Source organism: Globicephala melas, chromosome 7, assembly GCF_963455315.2.
Source record: "Globicephala melas chromosome 7, mGloMel1.2, whole genome shotgun sequence".
In the NCBI taxonomy this organism is placed as follows: Eukaryota; Metazoa; Chordata; class Mammalia; order Artiodactyla; family Delphinidae; genus Globicephala; species Globicephala melas.
This window is the reverse complement of record NC_083320.1, coordinates 5,536,287-5,554,503: the sequence shown is the minus strand read 5'-3', so window position 1 is coordinate 5,554,503 and position 18,217 is coordinate 5,536,287. Positions and strand designations below refer to the sequence as shown.

General features: G+C 53.4%; 1 protein-coding gene across 2 annotated transcripts in view; it reads left to right on the top strand.

Annotated features, from left to right (window-relative positions):
• The first annotated feature begins 1,617 nt into the window (after window positions 1-1,617).
• SH3BP4 (SH3 domain binding protein 4) overlaps window positions 1,618-18,217 on the top strand; it is a 94,569-nt gene continuing 77,969 nt past the window's right edge. The window contains exons 1-2 of one of the 2 annotated variants that reach the window (XM_060301682.2): window positions 1,632-1,755; window positions 15,275-15,426. The gene's annotated coding sequence lies outside the window, so the exon portion shown is untranslated. Of the gene's footprint in view, window positions 1,756-15,274; window positions 15,427-18,217 lie in introns of both variants that reach the window. The other variant, XM_030865838.3, reaches the window with a different exon arrangement.

The window sequence follows — 18,217 nt, the reverse complement described above, 5'->3', positions numbered from 1 at the left end:
CAGTACATAGGTCTAAAGTCACCTACAAAATGGGAATAGTAATACTCTTGGCTTTGCTAGGTAATGGTGATGAATGACTCAAGGAGTGTCTAGTTCTGGCCACGGAACAACAAATGTTGGCGTTTCTCCTGCTAAAGACCTGTGCTTCCCTCTGATTTCTGCGTTGCAGGGGGCTTCCAGGCCTGCAGTAGGGTAGTTGGTGGTCCCCGAAGTGGTTAGAGCCCAACCTCTGGAGTGGCCTCGGGTCAAATTCTGGTTCTACCAGTTTGTTGCTGTCAAATTAATTCTCCAAGGTTCAGGCTACTCATGTGTGAAATGGACTAAGGAGGGTAGCCAAGTGTGGGATTTCTTGAGGATTAAATGTTCCAGTCCATGGAAAGTGCTTGCCACACAGTAAGTGGTGCGTTCATTCACAGAGCATTTATTGAGTACCTGCTACGTGCCAGGCATGTTCTAGGCGCTGGTGACCCAGCGGTGTACCAGCCATTGAAAGTGTAAATGGCTAGACGCTATGTATTCCATTTGCGATCTGCTTCGCAGGAAGTTCTTTGTAATTCTCGATGCGACTGCCTTTTTCTAGTTCTTACTTCTTAAACTTTGCGCTGGTCCGCAGTCTCGCACCTGCTTTTTTTCCACGGTCCTAGACAAGTGTATTGTAAGAAGGATTTTGAGAATTAGGCGCCACCGTCCGCGGCCTGGTCAACGCCAGCTTGCGGATCCAAACCTCACCCAGGGGTCTCCGCTTGGGGCTCCCAGTGAAGGAGTGGGAGGATGGAGATGCCAGGGGCTTATGAGCGCTGCCAAAATGTCGATATGCAACAGCCACTTCTAGATTTGCTCGGTATCAAGGACCACGATCCCGGAGGCGCCCGGCCGCCTGGACCTCGCTCCCTTGCCGGCGCCTAAAGGAGGAAGAGGAGGAGACGCCCAGGCCGGATCCCCGCCGGGGCTCGGGGAGACGCGGCGCCAGAACTAGCCTGCGCGCTCTCCCCCGCCCGGCCTCCCCGCGCGCCCCGGCTCGGCCACGCCCCTCAGCCCTCGCCCCGCCCCCCGCGGACCACACCCCACCCCCGCCTACCGGCCGCCGCCGCTTGCCCCTCCCCCAGCCTCCAGGCGACAAAGGCTCGGCCCCACCCCCTGCTTTTCCACCCCCTCACCCCCGCCCTCCCCTCGGCAGCTTCAGATAGGCCCCGCCCCTCCACTATAGCCTCGCCCACTAATTATTCACACCCCGCCCCGCCTTTCGGCCGCCTTCTAGACCCCACCCCCTCTGAGCTTGCCCCTCCCCCTGCTAGTCCACACTCCGCCCCTGCCTCCCGGAGGCCCAGGCTAGGACCCGTCACCTCCTTCTCCAGGTTTTCCTCTCACCCCAGTCTCCCCAGGGGGCTCGGCTCAGACTCTGCCCCCGCCGCCCAAGGCCCAGCGCCGGCGCAGGACCACCCCTCGCCCGCGGCCCCGCCTCCGAACCCCCGCCCCCTGGACCCCGCCCGGGTCGGGAGACCACCCCTGCAGCTGGCTCCCTGGTCCTGGTCTCCCGCGCCCCGCCCCCGCCCCCGCGGCCCCGCCCCGGTGCGGGGACCACCCTCCGCCCGCGGAGGCGGGGGCCAAGCGCTCGGGGCACTCTCGGCTGTCCCGGCCCTTCGCCGCCACCGCCGCCGCGCGGTGGTTCCCGCGGATCCGCGCGCGCCGCCGGCCGGGAGAGCTCTCAGACCGCGAGGCGAGCCTCAGGAACCCGTGGGACGCAATGCGAGCCAGGTAGGCAGGCTGCACCCCGGGCTGTCCCCTGCGGGCCGCTCCAGCCCCGCTCCCAGCCTCTCTGCCGCGGCGCCTGCTGGGGCTCGGCGGGTTTGCACGCCTCGCGGGCGCTGCTCGTTCCCCTGCCGCCTGAGTTCGGGGCTCCGGGGTGCCCGGGCGCGGCTGGCGCCGGACGGCTTCGGGAAGCCTCTCGCGCTCCTCGTGCTCCCCAGGGACCCAGTCACCCCGACGCAGGCGGGCGAGCCGGGGTTCCGGGCCCGGAGCGGCACTCATGGCCCCCGCGTACGCCCGGGGGATCCCTCTCCCCTGGCCCTTGCAGTTCCCGAGGCTGGCCCTGAAGGGTGGCCCGCCTCGGCGACCGGACGCGTCCTCGGGGCGCTCGGCTCGGGGGGCTTGGGCGCTCTGAGGGCTGGAGGGGCCGGGGCTTCCTCTGGCGCGGCCCTGGGGAGGAGGGAAGGGCGCGCGGTCCCGGGTTAAACTTGGTGACAATGCATATTTCAACTTCTTCGGAGACCTTTCATTTTAGGATGGAAATGAAAACCCCGCTTTCTGGCTTAGCCGTCCGGGGACCGAGCAGCCGCGAGGTGACAGCGCCGGCGGCGGGCGGGTGGGGACGGCCGGCAGAGACGCACGTTGCTGAGTGGAGTTTCCCGGGAAGCCCGCTCCGCGGTGCGGATTGGTGGTCTGTAGGATCCCTGCCTTGGAGTGCGGCGACTCCTAGCCCGGGGCCGGTCGTGCAGCCAGTGGGACCAGGCCGCGCTGGCCCTTCCCCGGGGTGTTGGGCGGCCGGCGGTGCCGCCAGGGGGGCGCAGCGGGACGGCGGCCGGGCTTCCTGCGTGCGGAGAGGCCGGTGGAGCCTCACCGGTCAATGAGATTTAAAAAGGGAACGCCGGGCTGGATTTTATCCGTGCTTATTCTTTCCAAGTTAGTGCAGCAGATCGGTACCGTGTGCTTTGTCAGTAGTAAGAAGTTCGCATAACTTTTGTTCCGATCACAAAAGCAATATATTCTCTGGGTAGAAATCAGAAGTATAAACAGTAAAACAAACCATCATTGATCCCACAGTTCCTACCGGCCTCAGTATTTACACTCTTTGATAGTCACATTTCACAGGCTTGCCGATCTAATCGATAAGTTTACCAGTGGAGCCTCTCTTGACTAAATGAAAGCAATCCCTTTGTGCAACTCTCCCCTTCCCACCCTTCTAAATGGGTTTGTCTCCGAGCACCAAAGTTTGGGTGTATCGGCCAGGCTCCCTTCTCAGGCTGAGTCCCCTTTCCAGTGTGTGGTGTTCTCCATGCCTTCTGTAGGCTGGAGGTGGAGAGAGAAGCCAGCAGTCGGCTAGACCACTGGCTCAGACTGGATCGGCTGTGGTTTTGGTTCCTTGCCTTGAAAAAATGAAGGTAATGATTCTCAGTCTGCTGCTCAGAGCACCATAAAAGTTAATGGGTGGTTTGCAAAGCGTTTTGACACCCTTGGGTGGACAGCCGCCGTACTTTGCGGGGCGGGGGTGTCCCTTGCTTTCGTCATCAAATAAAACAATCTATCTCCTACTTGGCCATCCTGACCAGGAAACGGGCGCCAGGAGTGACTGGTGGGGTCTGGAGAAGGTTCCTGGTTCCCTGCTCAGTACAGTCGGCCCAGGCTAAGCCCCTCAGAAAATGGGGGGCTTGGAAGGAGACAGAACTCCCCAATCCACCTTCCCTGTCTGCTTTCTGCACGTGGGCAGATGTGTAAGGGGGCTTTGACGTTCAGACGGGCCCCAGGATTCACAGGCCTGATGCCCGGCCATCCAGAATGCCGAGGCCTGCTGATCCGAGAGGGAACAGTTAGTTCTGGGAGCAGGGCTCAGGCTGTGAGCAGCCCTGGCTTCCTAGGCATTTGTTTTATGGCTCCCTTGTTTACAAAATGAACAATGACTAGCTCAGATCTGCGGTGCCTGAGAAGCTTCTGTGAGCTTTAATTTTTTTCCTGTTGTCCCAAGCCTCTGGCATCGTGCTTTACGGGGCTTTTTAAACAATTGGGAGAAACTCGTATCATTTGTTAACGTCTGATACCGAAAGCCGGAGGTGCCACACAGGTTGCCTTTTGTTCCCCTTGCAAAGCCGCCGTGAAGGAAGCTCCTCTTTCTTTAGCAGGTCTCCAGGGCTCCAGTTGTCATTTGATAGTTTCATTTTTTTTTATTGTCGCTCCCACCAGCACTCTGTTCTGCCCAATGTCTAGTAGCTGACCACAGCCCAGACACAGGGGGGACCCAGAAAATGGTCTGGGCAAGTTGCTGTTAAGTGTCCTTCCGGGGCTCATCAGCTCTTAGTACTGTGCCCCGAATTTTCTCCGCGTAGGGGGGAAAGGGGGAGTCTTCCTGGATTTTCTTCTCTGCTGCTCTTTGCAAACTGGATTTCTGGTTACCCAGCAGCCTGGAATTGTTTTCCTGCCGGCTGCTTCAACAGACCTTTTTCTTATTCTAATGGTTCTAGTGTGAGGATAAGACTTGCTAACGTCAATGGGGTTTGCACCCCGGGTTCTGGGAGGCCACTCTTGAGTTTAAATCCTGGCACTCAGGCCTGTGAAGTGTGGGAGGGTGTGTGCGCTTCCTTCTTCCCGGGGAGGAGGCCAGCTGGCTTCCCTCAGCTTCTTAAGGGGAGCCCTTGGCCCGAACAAGGTTAGGAGTTAACCGCTGTGCTGGGCCCTGGCTGACCTCACCCCATGCTCGGGGCAAACCTCCATGGCTCCGTGTTTGAGGAACCAGCCGTGTGCCTGCCCGATACTCAACTGAGGAGAAGCCGTTGTTCAGCCAGTGGGCCTTGCTCCATCCACGTGGGTTTCCCTTAGCTTTGTTATTTTCAAATTCGACACCCGAATTGGGCCACGTTGCAGTTTTTCTTCTGAGAATTGGATTCAGGCCCCTGGGATATTTCCTAAGGCCCTGGAGATGGACACTAGGACTTCTTTGCCCTGAGGTCACTGCCTGATAACCAGGAACTAGGAAGGGTCACCGAGTAGCTAAGTAGACTTCACCGTGACTGCGTGGCCCGGAGGGGAACCCGGGGGCCATCCAGTGTTGCACTGGGCTTCCAGCGAGCTGGGTCCCCCGCCTCCCCAGCTGTTTGCACAATAGAAGTCCCATGTTCTCCCATCACACCCTGGAGAGTAACAAAAAAATAGTTCAGCCAGCCCTCACACACAAGGGAACCATCCAGCTACTTCCTCAGGGTCTTCCGGGAGCCCGAGCTTGCTTCTCCGTGGGCCCCAAGGGCATCGTGTGTTACTGGACCACGTGTCTGATGCCATGAGTATCAGCGTCTCAGGGGAAAGGGTGTTGTGGTGTTCAGCCTTTAGAAGGCAAGAGAATGCCGAAGGTATTTTAGAAACAGGGTGTGTGATGTGTTTCTAGGAAGGGTGAAATTCCTTATCGTGCCTCACTGCTTCCCATCCACCAGGTGTACAAAGTAGCTTCCCAAACCTTCAGTAAGAAGATGTGGGCTTGTGGGGATAGAATGGTGTACTGAGTTCAACTAATTTAAGTCGAGATTCGGGGTGTTTTTTAATGGGCATAGCTTGCTGAGGGTTTGTGATAGACCAGGTCCGGCGTGCACGCTTTTTTTTTTGCGGTACGTGGGCCTCTCACTGTTGTGGCCTCTCCCATTGCGGAGCACAGGCTCCGGACGCACAGGCTCAGCGGCCACGGTTCACGGGCCCAGCCGCTCCGCGGCATGTGGGATCTTCCCGGACCGGGGCACGAACCCGTGTCCCCTGCATCGGCAGACGGACTCTCAACCACTGCGCCACCAGGGAAGCCCCGGTGTGCACACTTTTATCCTTGCAAAAACAGCTAGGGGTTCCATTTTACAGGGAAGCTAGAATTGAAGTCGTTGCTCCAATCTAATCGTCCCAGTAAGTGCTTGATTTGATTCTGGACCTGCCTGGGCCCAGAGCTCTTCATCATAACTCCCAGTGTGCCAGAACGAAAGAAACAGGTCACAACTTCGGGAGCGTGAAGACACAGGGATGGAGATAGCAGAGTGCCTGCCTCCCTTACACAATGACCAAAAAAAGGTGATGAAATCTTTAAAACCCTAGGAATCTTCGTCGTCTAAATGGAAAGTAACCCGTTTGCACCTTTGCTCCCCGGGAGCCGTGCCCTTGCGCCCGGTCTGCAAGGTAAAGTTTGATGTATTTGGAAGATTGCGATTTTGGAGGTGGGACAACTCAGACAGAATCTGCTCTGAAGTTTGTCCTCGTACCATGAAAAGAGGGTATTCTGGGCAGATGAGGTTACTAGAATAAGATTAAGGTTATGGAAAGGCTGTTGAGTAAATGTAAGCTAAGGGTCCGCCTTCCACTTTACAATCAAATAAAGGATATACTAATGAGATTATTCCTACCTGCTCCATCAAAGCTAGGTCTTCGGGGAACTCTCAGAGCTGATGCCTGGTAGCCCAACTCTTCTGAACAAATTGAAAAGAATCCTTTCCGAGAAAGGATTTTTGTGGTTCCGTATTCTTACTAGATCTCCCTCTCATCTCTCTCCCTTTCCCTGTTCTCCCAGTCTGCTTCACTGAGGACAACCCTGCCCTGTTCTTATGAAACAGGGAAGCCTCCTAAGCTCTGTAGGCCTGGAAGGAATTCACATGTTCCCTTTCGTGGCTTTTTCCATGTTGCAGGTCCCTGAGCCCGAAGTGTGCTGGGCAACCTGCTCCCCGGAAAAAAAACAAAGCGTCTTGATGGTAGCATCCGTCAACTGCCCTGGTGTAAATCCTCCCACCATGGCTGATTTCAAGCTGCCAGTCGGGTCTGGCAATATTACTGAGTATTTGACAATCTGTGTAGCCAGTTAGAGTGGGCTGCAGCTTGCCTTTCATCGCACTGAGCTCAGCAGCTCAGCCCCCCTTGTAGAATGGATGGAATGGTTGCCTGGGCTTCTGCTTGGACCATGGCTGCCCAGGAGCTAGACGTACTGAGAGGATTTGGATGTCATCGAGTAGACTCGTTTGGCCAGCAAGAGTAGAGTGCTTCAAAACTCAGACTCCACATTAAAATCACCTGGGGTATTTTAAAAGCTGCCCAGTGGAATGGGCATTCTGTGTGTATCCAGGGTTGAACTCCACGGATGTAGGGAATTTGCGCAAGAAGAAAATTAGAGGTGTGGTTTGAGATTAGGCATGGCAGACCCTGTATGTGAGGCCAAGGAGTTGAACGTTTTCCGTGTGGGGTGAGGGAAGGTTTTCCAGCAGAAGCCTCGGAGTGGAGGAAGGGCCCACATGTTCCCAGTTGCCAGTCGCCAGTCTGACTCCGGTGGCCCCTCCGCGGTGGCGGACGACATTGTTTTGCCTTGGTTGCTTCTGCTGGTCTGGAACGGAGACGGGTCTTTGTGGAGGAAGGGGGGGTTCAGGATGAAGGGAGAGAGCGCTCCTTGGGGAGATGGCTCCTTGGGTGGGTTTGGTGAGTTGACCTCGGATGTCGCAGCAGAGAGCCGGCATCTAGGGGAGCTTCCCAGGACCGTCCGAGTGAAGAAAGGAGAAGCTCAACGGCTGAGGGCTCTTCATGCGTCTGAGCTTGGTTGCTCACGTAAGCTGATTACTTTCTCTCTGTCGTAATTAGCAGTCCAATTATTTAAAATGTAAGCGCTTCCTTGAGAGGCAGCGGGCGCGTGGGAAGGGGAGTGTCACTGAACTTCGGAGCCAGGCCTGTGAGCAGGAAGGGGCCAGCCAGGCCCGCAGGTGCAGACTTAAGGAGGCATCACCCTTGGGTTGTACACACGCAGTGTCCTCCCTGCTGGTCAGGGGTCACCCGTGTGAGAGAGGGCTGGCTCGGGCCTCACTTCCCTAGAGCCGAACCCGTGATCGTGGAAGAGCTCGCTGCAGCCTTGAGTGTGGAGTGGGCCTGGGAGCACGCTTCTCAGTCACCCCATGAAGATGGGGCGGGAAGGCCAAGGGGGCGGGGGAAAGAAGCAGCTGGAGGTGGGAGAATGTGTGCCGCGTGTCCCTGAAGCCGAGGAGAAGGTTGGGGGGTGGGGGAAGGGAGCCCCGTGCAAACAGGACAGTTCTGGTTACAAATCATCAGAGAATTAACCCCCGGAAGTCTAGGGGCCACTGGGTTTGGCTTGTTAGGGCCATGTGACTGTGGTAGTGGGGAAGCTTCTAGAAAACCAAGGACAAGGGGTATAGGCCACTGAGTTAGTGATAAAAGAAAAAGGACTGTCTTTTGAGGATATCAAGGCAGGAAGGATCCAGAGCTGAGTCAGAGGGCCTGGGATGCTCCGGGCTGCGGAGGCCTGGCTGGGGGCTGATGGGGTGTTAGGACCAGCGCGGAGCGATGGAGGGTCCAGTGAGGGGGTGTGGGCGGCCCCGTGGACTATCAGGGATAGAGGTGGGTGTGAGTGGTTGTCATTGGGAGCAACTGGTTAGAAGACTCCCTCACCCCCGTGCCTTTTCACCAGCCTTTTTTGGGGGTTGGCTGGGGGCCTCATTTGCCAGCTCCCTGAGGCTCCTCAAGGAAGGCTTTCCTGACTGCCCAGGCCAGGAGCTGACCGCTGCTTCCTCACCTGTCCGTTGTCCCCCTAGGCGGGGCTCTGCTAGGCATGGGGCTGCGTCTTTATCTCTGCATCCTCGCTGCACAGACAGCACATTCGGTGAGTGAAGAGGGACCAGCCAGGATGAAGACCGAGGGTGGTGCCCCACCAAGGGACCGGACAGCCGCAGCGCTGAGAGCCTTCTTAGACATCTTCACAGCTAAAAATGACGCTAAAGGATAGAAGTAATTTCTGTGAATAATGATCAGCTGACTTGTAAACGCTGTCCAGTGGCCCCCTCGCAGCTCTGCCCTTTACCGTTTCATTGAGTCCGGCTTCCCGCCTTTGTTTACCCGTTCATGCTGTGGCCCTTTTGGGAAGGATTTTAATGTTTATAGCTTTCGGATACAGAGAAATACAGCTCTTCCTCAACTTAGGATGGGGTCGTGTCCCGATAAATCCATCGTACGCTGAAAATATCGTCAGTTGAAAGTGCATTTAATTACACCTAAACTACCCAACATCATAGTTTAGCCTTCTCTAACTTAAACGTTCTCCAAACGCTTAGAGTAGCCGACAGTTGGGCAGAATCATCGAACACAAAACCTGTTTGGTAATCGAGTTTTGAATATCTCACGTAATTGATTGAATATTGTACAGAAAGTGAAAAACAGAATGATTGTCGGGGTGCAGAATCATTTTAAGCGTGTCGGTTCCTGGCCCCGGTGATCACTCCCTGCCCTGCCCAGCATCATGAGAAAGCGTCAAACCCACATACGCTAGCTTCCAGAAAAGGGCAAAATTCAAAATTCGAAGTACTATTTCTACTGAATGCATAGTGCTTTCACACCCTCGTAAAGTCAAGAGATGTAAGTCAGGGACCATCTGTAAATGGAGTATCTGAAAAATGCAGGTACCTTTAAGCGTTTAAAATTACCCTGAGAATCGTCGTTTTGACAAGTGGTGTCAAATATTTGTATATGTCCCTTACAGAAGTAGAAAATAAAGGTCCGTGTTTGAATTTAACTGGGAATAATGGTTGGAGCTGGTGTATTGACAGCACATATAAGTAATGCATGTGAAGGGCTGGGCCAGGGCCTGTGATCCAGGGCCCCTCGGCGGCCTGTGGTGGCGGTAGTGATGGTGTAAAAGCAGTCACCTACTATGGTCCGGTCTCACTTTTCCTCCCCATCATCCCGTCCCAAATATCCTCTTGCAGAAGTTGTGGGTTTTTCCCCCTTGTGGCTTCGGAAGTCAGCGTTTCCGACATTTCTAGGAGGGCAGCTCTATTCTGGTTTTGTGCCGTTCAGCAGCCTTTTGGCTACCTCACTTTTAGGTGTTGGATTAGGAAACCAACGTTTCAAATTTTGGTCACATTTCAGGCCCATGTTGGAGTCTTCTGTACATGGCTCTTTCTTTTCCGTCAATCAAATATGAAGCAACATGATTTGCACAACTGAAATTCATTGTAGGTGATTCAAGAATTAAGTGACTAACCGTCCATCGTGTTCTTCTAAACACTGTTGTTTGTACCCAATGCATCGTCAGGGAACAGAAATAGCTGAAATAAGTTTTCACGGACTGGAAGGTGACAAGTGAGGAGAGGGGTGGAGTCAGCAAGTGACACCCCAGTCCGAGACCTGGGATCCAGAATGGCCCTGGCTGGTAGGCTGGGGGGACCAGCAGCCAGTGGCTGGAGGCCTCTGTGCCTCTTTGCAAGAAGGCCTTACCTGCCCTAGCTACCTTGGGGGGTGGGGGAGGGAGGTGAAGCATCTTGTGTTCAACATACGTCCTTTCTAGATATATGAATTGTATGGGAAGAGGGAAAGAGTTTGCTGTGATTTTTCATTCTTTTCTTAAAAAAACCCTGTCTGCTTAAGTCCCCCCCACCCCCCCCACAGTTACTCAAGTAATCGTATGTTCATCTTAGAAACCTTAGAAAATGCAAAAGGAGAAAAAAGTTTCATCAGTGGAATTCTGCCACTCACGGTGACTGCTCTGGGCATTTTTGTGTCTTTCAGGTATTTTCACATGTAAATCTAGACTCTTCCAAACAAAACAGGATGGTGGAGTGGGAACTTGTTTTTAGTTCACTAGATACCTGATGTGTAGTAATCCTTCAATCAGTCATTCATTGTTGAATGAACATTATGCTTTTTATTGAAAATTGTTGACATATCTCCAGATCAATAAGTACAGGTTTGCATCCTGTACTTTGCGTCACATTTGTTCGGGGATGCACCCTCTTTAACAAGTCTGCATTCATGGGCAGTTTCCAGTGACTTTGAAATTATAAACAGCACTGCAGTGAACATCTTTCAATACATGCAAGCTTCTTCTTCCAATGAGTTTTGTTCTTTTATCCTTAAAATGTATAAAGAACTTGTAACTATATTAATGGTTGAGTGAACTGTATAATTGCTGATCAGAAAAGCATGTCCAAAGGTAGTGATATTCAGGAAAGTTCCATCAGTGGAAGGTATTAAGTACTTTGAAGAAGACTTGGTGAACTTTGAGACCAGTCTTAGCCTTGCTGGGACTCCTTTGGGGGGAACTGATTTCTGATCAAGAGTGCTAATGTTCTCTGCATCGTGAGCTTCGCGGGCAGGGGTTGGAAGTGCACATCTCAATTTTAGGGAGAGCACATACATGCCACTTTCAGAAACAGTAACATATGGGGGAAACCGTGTGTCCTAAAACCTAGGAGATGCTTCTGGGGGGCGTCTTCAGGGCTCACTCCTTCCCAGAAGCGGACGAGTCCGATTTCCACGCGTTCAGCTTCAGGAACTGGCACTCCAAGCTCCCCAGGGTCCTGTCACTGGGCGTTGAGTGATTCCTGGAGCTGCGTCCCCTGATGAGCTGCAGTTTTATTTGGCACACGGTGACGGCACAGACTTGCTTTTTGAGACCTTTGGGTTCAGTCAGAGGAGAAAGTACTTAGTACCTTCCGCTGATGGTAAGGCTGTAATTTTGATTTCTAGCTGTGGTCTGGTGTCACAGAACTTCTTCATTCTGGCAGGAGAGGGAAGCTGAGTTAAGGGCGGAATATTTGTTGGCCTGTGTCCTGCGTGTGGTTCTGCAGGGGGCCTGGCTGCCTCCTCTGTCCTGGCTCCGAGGTATCCATGAGTCATTGTTCACTGGTGTTAGATGAGGCGGCACTTTTCGGGCTGTCCTTTCGTGCTGGCTGGGTGCCAGGTCCACCTCATGGAGTTTTGGGGGGCTTGAGAGCCGGGCCCTCTTGTAACTCTCTGGGACGTTGCCCTAGCCCCCCCCCCGCCCCCCGTTAGCTCGTATTTGACTTGAACTCATTCATTCCCTCCCTCACTCCGAATCCAGTGTGTGCCAGATGGGCTGTGGGGGACTGGGGGGATGGAGAGACCACCAGGGACAGCCTCTGTGCAGGGAATCGGCCACCAGTGCCCCAGGAGAGGAGGTCAAGTTTCCCCGGGTGTGCTGGCGTTCGGGACTGGCTCCCCAAAGAAGCCCTACTAAGTAGGGGGACTGGAAGGAATTGGGTGGTGCCCACAGGGGGGACTTGGGGGCAGCGGGTGGTTGAGTGAGTGCCAGGAACCGATAGGGGTGCCAGCTTTCTGGGAGCACCGGGTGAGGATCTGAGGCAGGGGGCAGGTGGCTGGAAGGGCAGGTCCTTCTGGGCTTCAGTCAGCTTTGAACTTTTATCTCAGGCCACCAGGAAGATGATTACACGTGTGAGCCTGACTTGCAAGGGGCCCGGGAGGTGAGCTGATGACCGTGCCTTCCTCTCACAGCCCTGATGCCCCACAGCCACCTTGGGTTCCCCTCCTGGGGCTCCTGGCGCCCCACTCTGCAACCCACACGGGGCACCTCTCCCTCCTGACCTGCTGTGAGAGTCTCACAGAATCATCCGATGGATTAAATGACCAACGTGTTCAGTTTTAAGAGTTACGCTTCTTACCCAAAATGACACTTAGAAACTGAGCCAACTGTCGGGTCGTTAAAAGAGTCCCAGCATCTTATATTCCAGAAAGGAAAAGGTACTGATGAAGGTGTGGAGATTTTCCAGATAAAACAACGTCAGAGGGACCCAGTGAGACAGATGAGAGCACCTTGCCCTGGTCAGTTGAGTCCCTGGCGGTCTCTGAGCGTGGCTGTTCCCCCAGGACACGGCTCGGGAGCACAGGCAGGGCCAGTCCTGGTTTTCCTTGTCAGGTTGCAAACCTCACCAGGCCGGGCAGTCATTCCCCTCCTGACATCCCCCTTCTCTACCCGACTTGAGTTGGTCGCTGCAGAGTTTGCTGGCCTTGTGGAGGATTTCTGTATTTAACCCACGTTAACCTGGCTAATCCTGTGTCTACTTCTGGGGAAAAACTTCTGCTCCAGTCGGACAACCAGCTGTCCTCAACTTGCTCGGGGTAACACCGTGACTTTATCAAGGTTAAAAGGGACAGAACTGAAAGCTGGAAAATGATGTCATAAACACCACTTTTTCTGTCATTAGTGAAATTGTCAAGAAGTTGGCTGCTTGCTAAATTGAGGGTCATTATTGTTCTGGAAAGAAGCGGGGTTATTTTGATGAGCAGGAAAATGGAAAGACTAGCAGTGATTCCCTTGGGGGTCCGGTGTTGGCAGCCTGAGAGTAACAGGTGAGTAAGGCATTCAGGACACGCCGTTACGGCTTAGCAGGTGACTGTAAATTAGGCATAAGGGGAAAACTTGAGCGTGTGTGACTTTGAATATGTCAGGTTGTTTGCGGTTGTCCTTTGCCTTCAGGTTTTAGTGCTGGGAATTGAGATGGGCAGCTCCGTAGAGCTTGCACACAGGGCTGGAAGGGAGTGAACAGAAATAACAGTGGTTTGGGTGTGAAAATTGGTGGGCAGGTCTGGGGCTGTCATCTCCCACCCAACCGCAAGCCCCTCCGTTGTCTTTAACAAAACAAAGTAAACTGTAAATTTAACATGCTTTGGGGAGAAAAAGGAGAAATGATGGCTAATATTTGTAAAACACCTACCGGCAGTCAGCATACGAGGTCCTCTCACTCACACATGAGATCCTCCCAAAACGCAGAGGGGTAGGTGGCCTTGTTCACGTCTTAACCGATGATGAAACTGAAACCAAGAAGATAGTTATTGTGTCCATGGACACAGCGAGTATCGGAATATACCAGGGAGTAAACTTTTATGTGGTCTCTATGCCTGGATATTAACTGAGGGGGTTATTGACCCAAAACATGAATGCCAGGCCGTACATGCAGCTGTCCCATTGTGGATACGTGGACTGTTGGAGTGGGAGGATTAAGTGATTGAAAATGACACAGAACCAGACGTTACCCTGGAGGGTATTCATTCACGAGCACCTGTCAGATCAGCGCTGCCACACGCCTCCCACTTCTTGCCCCTGTGGGCCCGTCTTAGACAGCGGCATCTTGTTTTTAATGTTATATCGACATCCTGCATTTGAGGATGCCTGTGCCTTGACTCTCTCATCTTCCTCTGAATTACAAGGATCAGAAACCTCGGAAATAGTTCTTTTCATTGATGGCAAATGGTGCCCGTATCAAACTAATGTACACATTGCCTGTCCGTGGAGAAAGCATACATGCTCTCCTTAACGAAGCTGACATTACCCTTGATAATAGGAGTAGTACAAAGATACGTAATCCCACTTTGCTAACAAACTGTGTTTTCGTATCCCCTCTCCTTTGGGTCCTTGTCTGGCGTTCTTGCGTAGCACCTTTATGCTGTGCTCATAACGATGGTAATAATTAGGACACCAGTAGCATATGCCGTATGCCAGCCAACGTCTTCAGCATTTTACCTCTAAACTATTCATCTTTCCATCCTATGATGGGAGGGACACTTAGCATGTCTGGATCACAGGGAAGCTAGGGTGCCAAAGGGGAAGGGACTTGTCTGACCCATGAGTGCAGAAGCCAGGATTTGGGTCTGAGCCATCAACTTTTACCTGTTCTGCCCCGCACCGGGGGCCAGGTCTCCCCCAGGCGGGGAAATCCTGGGGCCAACAAGGTGCTTATGGGAACCAGGCCGGGGGCGGGGGGCAGACGGGTCAGGGAACATGAGGTCTCAGGTGAGATGAGGATGGGCAGGTAACAGCCAGGTGGCTCATCTGACGGGGACGATTCCCGACCCCCAGCCGGAGCCAAGGCTTGAGCACAGGAGAGAGACCTTAATGCTGGGGGGCGGCAGGGGAGCTGGGCAGGTAGGGGGGGGTCTCAATCCACCCCCCTCCCCCGCCACTGCACTGTCACGCTTGGCACACATGTGAGCCCTCCTGCTGTGGCCCAGTCCTCTCCTGCCTCCTTCAAAGCTGTCGTTTATCAAGATCTGCGCCCATCAGGCCCTGTGCCAGACATTCGGTCCAGGTGTCTTCGTGACTCTGCGTGGTAAATGTTTTAGAGGTAAATTTTTGTACCTAAAGAGCTTGTACTCAAGTAACTCTGTTTTATGGTGCTTTTCTGATTAGCCATGACATGTTCAACTAAGAATTAGTGCAGTATGGGAAGCTCCCTGCTTACCGTCATGGTGCCTCCGGTTTTCCTGCCTGCCAGCCATGGAGGAACCGCACTGGACTTCCCTCCGTCAAGCGAGGGTGGCCGTCTGGTCCTCTGGGACCCATCCATCCACGGCTGACGGGATGAAAGGTGGGCTTTGGTCCACCAAGGGATCTGGGACCCCGGTTACCTTGGTGACCACAGTGATGACTGATGAAAGGTTCCAGATCTTGCCTCATTGGCTGCTTGAACTCATGGGGGGATATTTGGAAGTAGCAACATCAGTAGAACCATTGGTGGGCCGTGGGGTGGGTGGGTTTACAGCGGTGTTTCCGTGCTATGGTACTCTGGAGAAGCACCTGAGTGCCTGGCGCCAGGTGGACCCCAATGCCGTCCTTGTTGTTTTCTAAGGCATCTCTCGTTTCTATTTTAATATCCTCTTTAACCCAAGAGTTATTTGTTTAAGTATTTAATTTTTTTCCTTGTCTATTTTCCCCTTTTTCCTCCCTCTTACTTTCTAGTTAACTTCTGGTTTGACTGCGCTGGGGCCAGGGGCTGTCCCATACAGTTTTCTAATTTGGAGAGTTTTTCGGGTGTCAAGAATGCTTCTGAGTGTTTGCGAATGTTCCTTGGATACTCGCACGGCCTTTTGCATTTTCTCCAGGACGTGGAGGTGGGTGTGGATCATTTAAGTTATGCTCGTTGATTATGTTATGTTTCATGTTGTAACCAGATGATGCTCTGTCCGCTGCGCTGTCAGATTCGAGGGTCGGGCTCCTGTTTCCTGACGTGACTGCGGTTTTGTCAAGTTCTCTGGATCAACTCTAGCAGCTTCTCCTTCGTACGTGTTAGTTGTTCTTTCAGCATAATTGGATCTTTTGATCGCTTCACCATTTTGTCAATCAAAAAATGCTCTTGTGTGTGTATTCAGTGTTTGTGGCCTGAATTTTACCTTTTCTGATACCGCTTTACTGTCACCCCTTCTGGGTCATTTTCAGGTGTGTTTCACGCAGAGACAAATGCTTCTCCTCACTGGGTTAGAGCCCCTTCCTGGGTGATTCACGTTTGTTGTACTAACTCGTACGCTCGGTTCCATTGCTGCCCTGTTCCTTGAAGGGCTTGCTTCTCGTGTCCTCTTGCTGACTGTGGTTTGGAAGGCAGACCCGTGGCCCGTGGCTTAGTTGCATTCATTGAAAAGGAGAAATTCCTGCTGTAAGTGCCTGGTGCGTGTTGAGAGCCGTGTCAGGACTCGGGTCTGCTGCTCCCCGGACAAAGTGAGCGTTTCAGCCAGGCTTCCTCCCCCAGGTCCCCTCTTCCCAGGGTCCACGGGCGCCGTTTTCCTCCTGTGACGTTGCATCAGTGATGCTGCCGAGTTCTCTGGTTCTCTAATCAGTTGGGGTTTGCAGTCTTGAGTGTGCTTTGATTTTGTGTAACACTTGGATCTGGGGATGACTGAGGTGCAGTCAGAGCCTGGCCTGTAGACTTTCGGGGCCCCCTCCCCAGCGCTCGGTCCCTTCTGTGCGTCTGGGAGGTTGTGTGTTGTCACGTGGACAGGGTTTCGGTGGGACCCCGTGGTCACATGGCACTGGGTGCTGGCCTCAGTTGTGCCTGGCGTGGCTCTGTGACCTGCCTTTGCCTGGGAGGCGGACCCCCACCCCACCCCGTCCTTGCTGCTCATTCCTTGGTTCCCTCAGCAGACACGCCTGGTGGCTTCAGCGTGCTGGACACGGTTCAGCCATGACCTTTGCCCTTTGCCAAGAACTGAGAACACAAGCTGATCGTGTTTCTTCCTGACCTGCACACTCCGAGGCCTTCCTGGTTTCACAGAGTAAGCCTGAGCTCTTCAGCACGGCATTGGGTCTGGAAGGCCGGCCTTCGAGCTTTCTGTCTGGCCTGCCTGTCTCTGCAGCTGCCCGCTGGTCCCTGAGATGCCACAGTGGTCCCCAACCTGATGCGTGTGGACCCTCCTCCTCAGGCCTTCAGGCTAAATGTCACACACACACACACACACACACACACACTCTCTCTCTCTCTCTCTCTCTCTCTCTCTCTCTCTCACTCACTGTAACCCCTAACGTCTTCCTGTGTTAGCTCCAGCTACGTTGGTCACAACCGTTGCAGTCATTGGTATTGAGGACTGGCCTGCATGCCATCCTTCCTTTCTCCTGAACTTAAGGGGGGGTCTTGGTGAACCTCTGTACCTCAGCTGGGCTTCTCTCGTGCTCCGAGCGTCACACTCACCTGTGAGGGTTGCTCAGGTCCCTCCCTTAGAGTCAGTTGGCCTTGGGCTGGGCCCCTTGCGTCCTTCATTTTAAAAGCATCCTAGGTGACTCTATGCCCAGCTTAGAGTGACCCCCATTGGAACCCATGTCTTGAATGGCATCATTCCTTAGATGATGGTTTTTCAAAAATGTCACGGTGCTTATTAAATTGTTTTATCGTCAGAATAGAGTGCTTTTGTAACAATTCCAAATATTACCGACACCTGGCAAGTGAAAAGTGAGTCACTCGTCCCCACTGGAGCAGGCTGTGTCTCTGCTTTTAACCACCTTCCTCGGGCTAATTCCATTGTGTTGTGGATTCTTCTGCCGACCTGTATCGCTCAGGTTTCCGAGTCTGTATTCCCAAGCGGGGCTTAGGTATAGTTTCCTTTCTGGTTTGTTAGCTTTAGGGGTCAGGATCACTTTTTGCCTCGTAAAGCGATTGGCAAGGAGACTTTTTTTTAAACTGCTTTGGACCTGTCTTGTGGGGCCCCCAGGCCCCAGTGGAAAGGAGTTCCATGTGTGCTGCCGCGGGGCGTTGCCAGACTGAAATTCCAGAAACTACGTGAAGAAAACAAAATAGGCTACTGTATAGGACCTCCCTCTCTTTTCTTTTCTTTTTTTTTTTTTTGCGGTACGTGGGCCTCTCACTGTTGTGGCCTCTCCCGTTGCGGAGCACAGGCTCCGGACGCGCAGGCTCAGCGGCCATGGCTCACGGGCCCAGCCGCTCCGCGGCACGTGGGATCTTCCCGGATCGGGGCACGAACCCGTGTCCCCTGCATCGGCAGGCGGACTCTCAACCACTGTGCCACCAGGGAAGCCCCACCCACAACTCTTTGAAAGAGAAATTCTCTGGAAATTCTCCAGCCTTAAAAGCAAAGGTTTCCTACTCCCCTCTTTTTCATTTTCTATTTTTCTGTTCCTTAAGCCCTCTTCAAAGTGGGCTTTTGTTTTGTTTTTAATTAATTAATTAATTAATTAGTTAATTATTTACTTACTTATTTGGTTGCACCGGGTCTTAGTTGCAGCTCGCCAGCTCCTTAGTTGCGGCATGCAAACTCTTAGTTGCGGCATGCAGGATCTAGTTCCCTGACCAGGGATCGAAGCCTGGGCCCACTGCGTTGGGAGCGCAGAGCCTTGACCACTGCACTACCAGGCAAGTCCCTGCTTATCTATTATTTTAAACCCCAGTGCTATAATGAT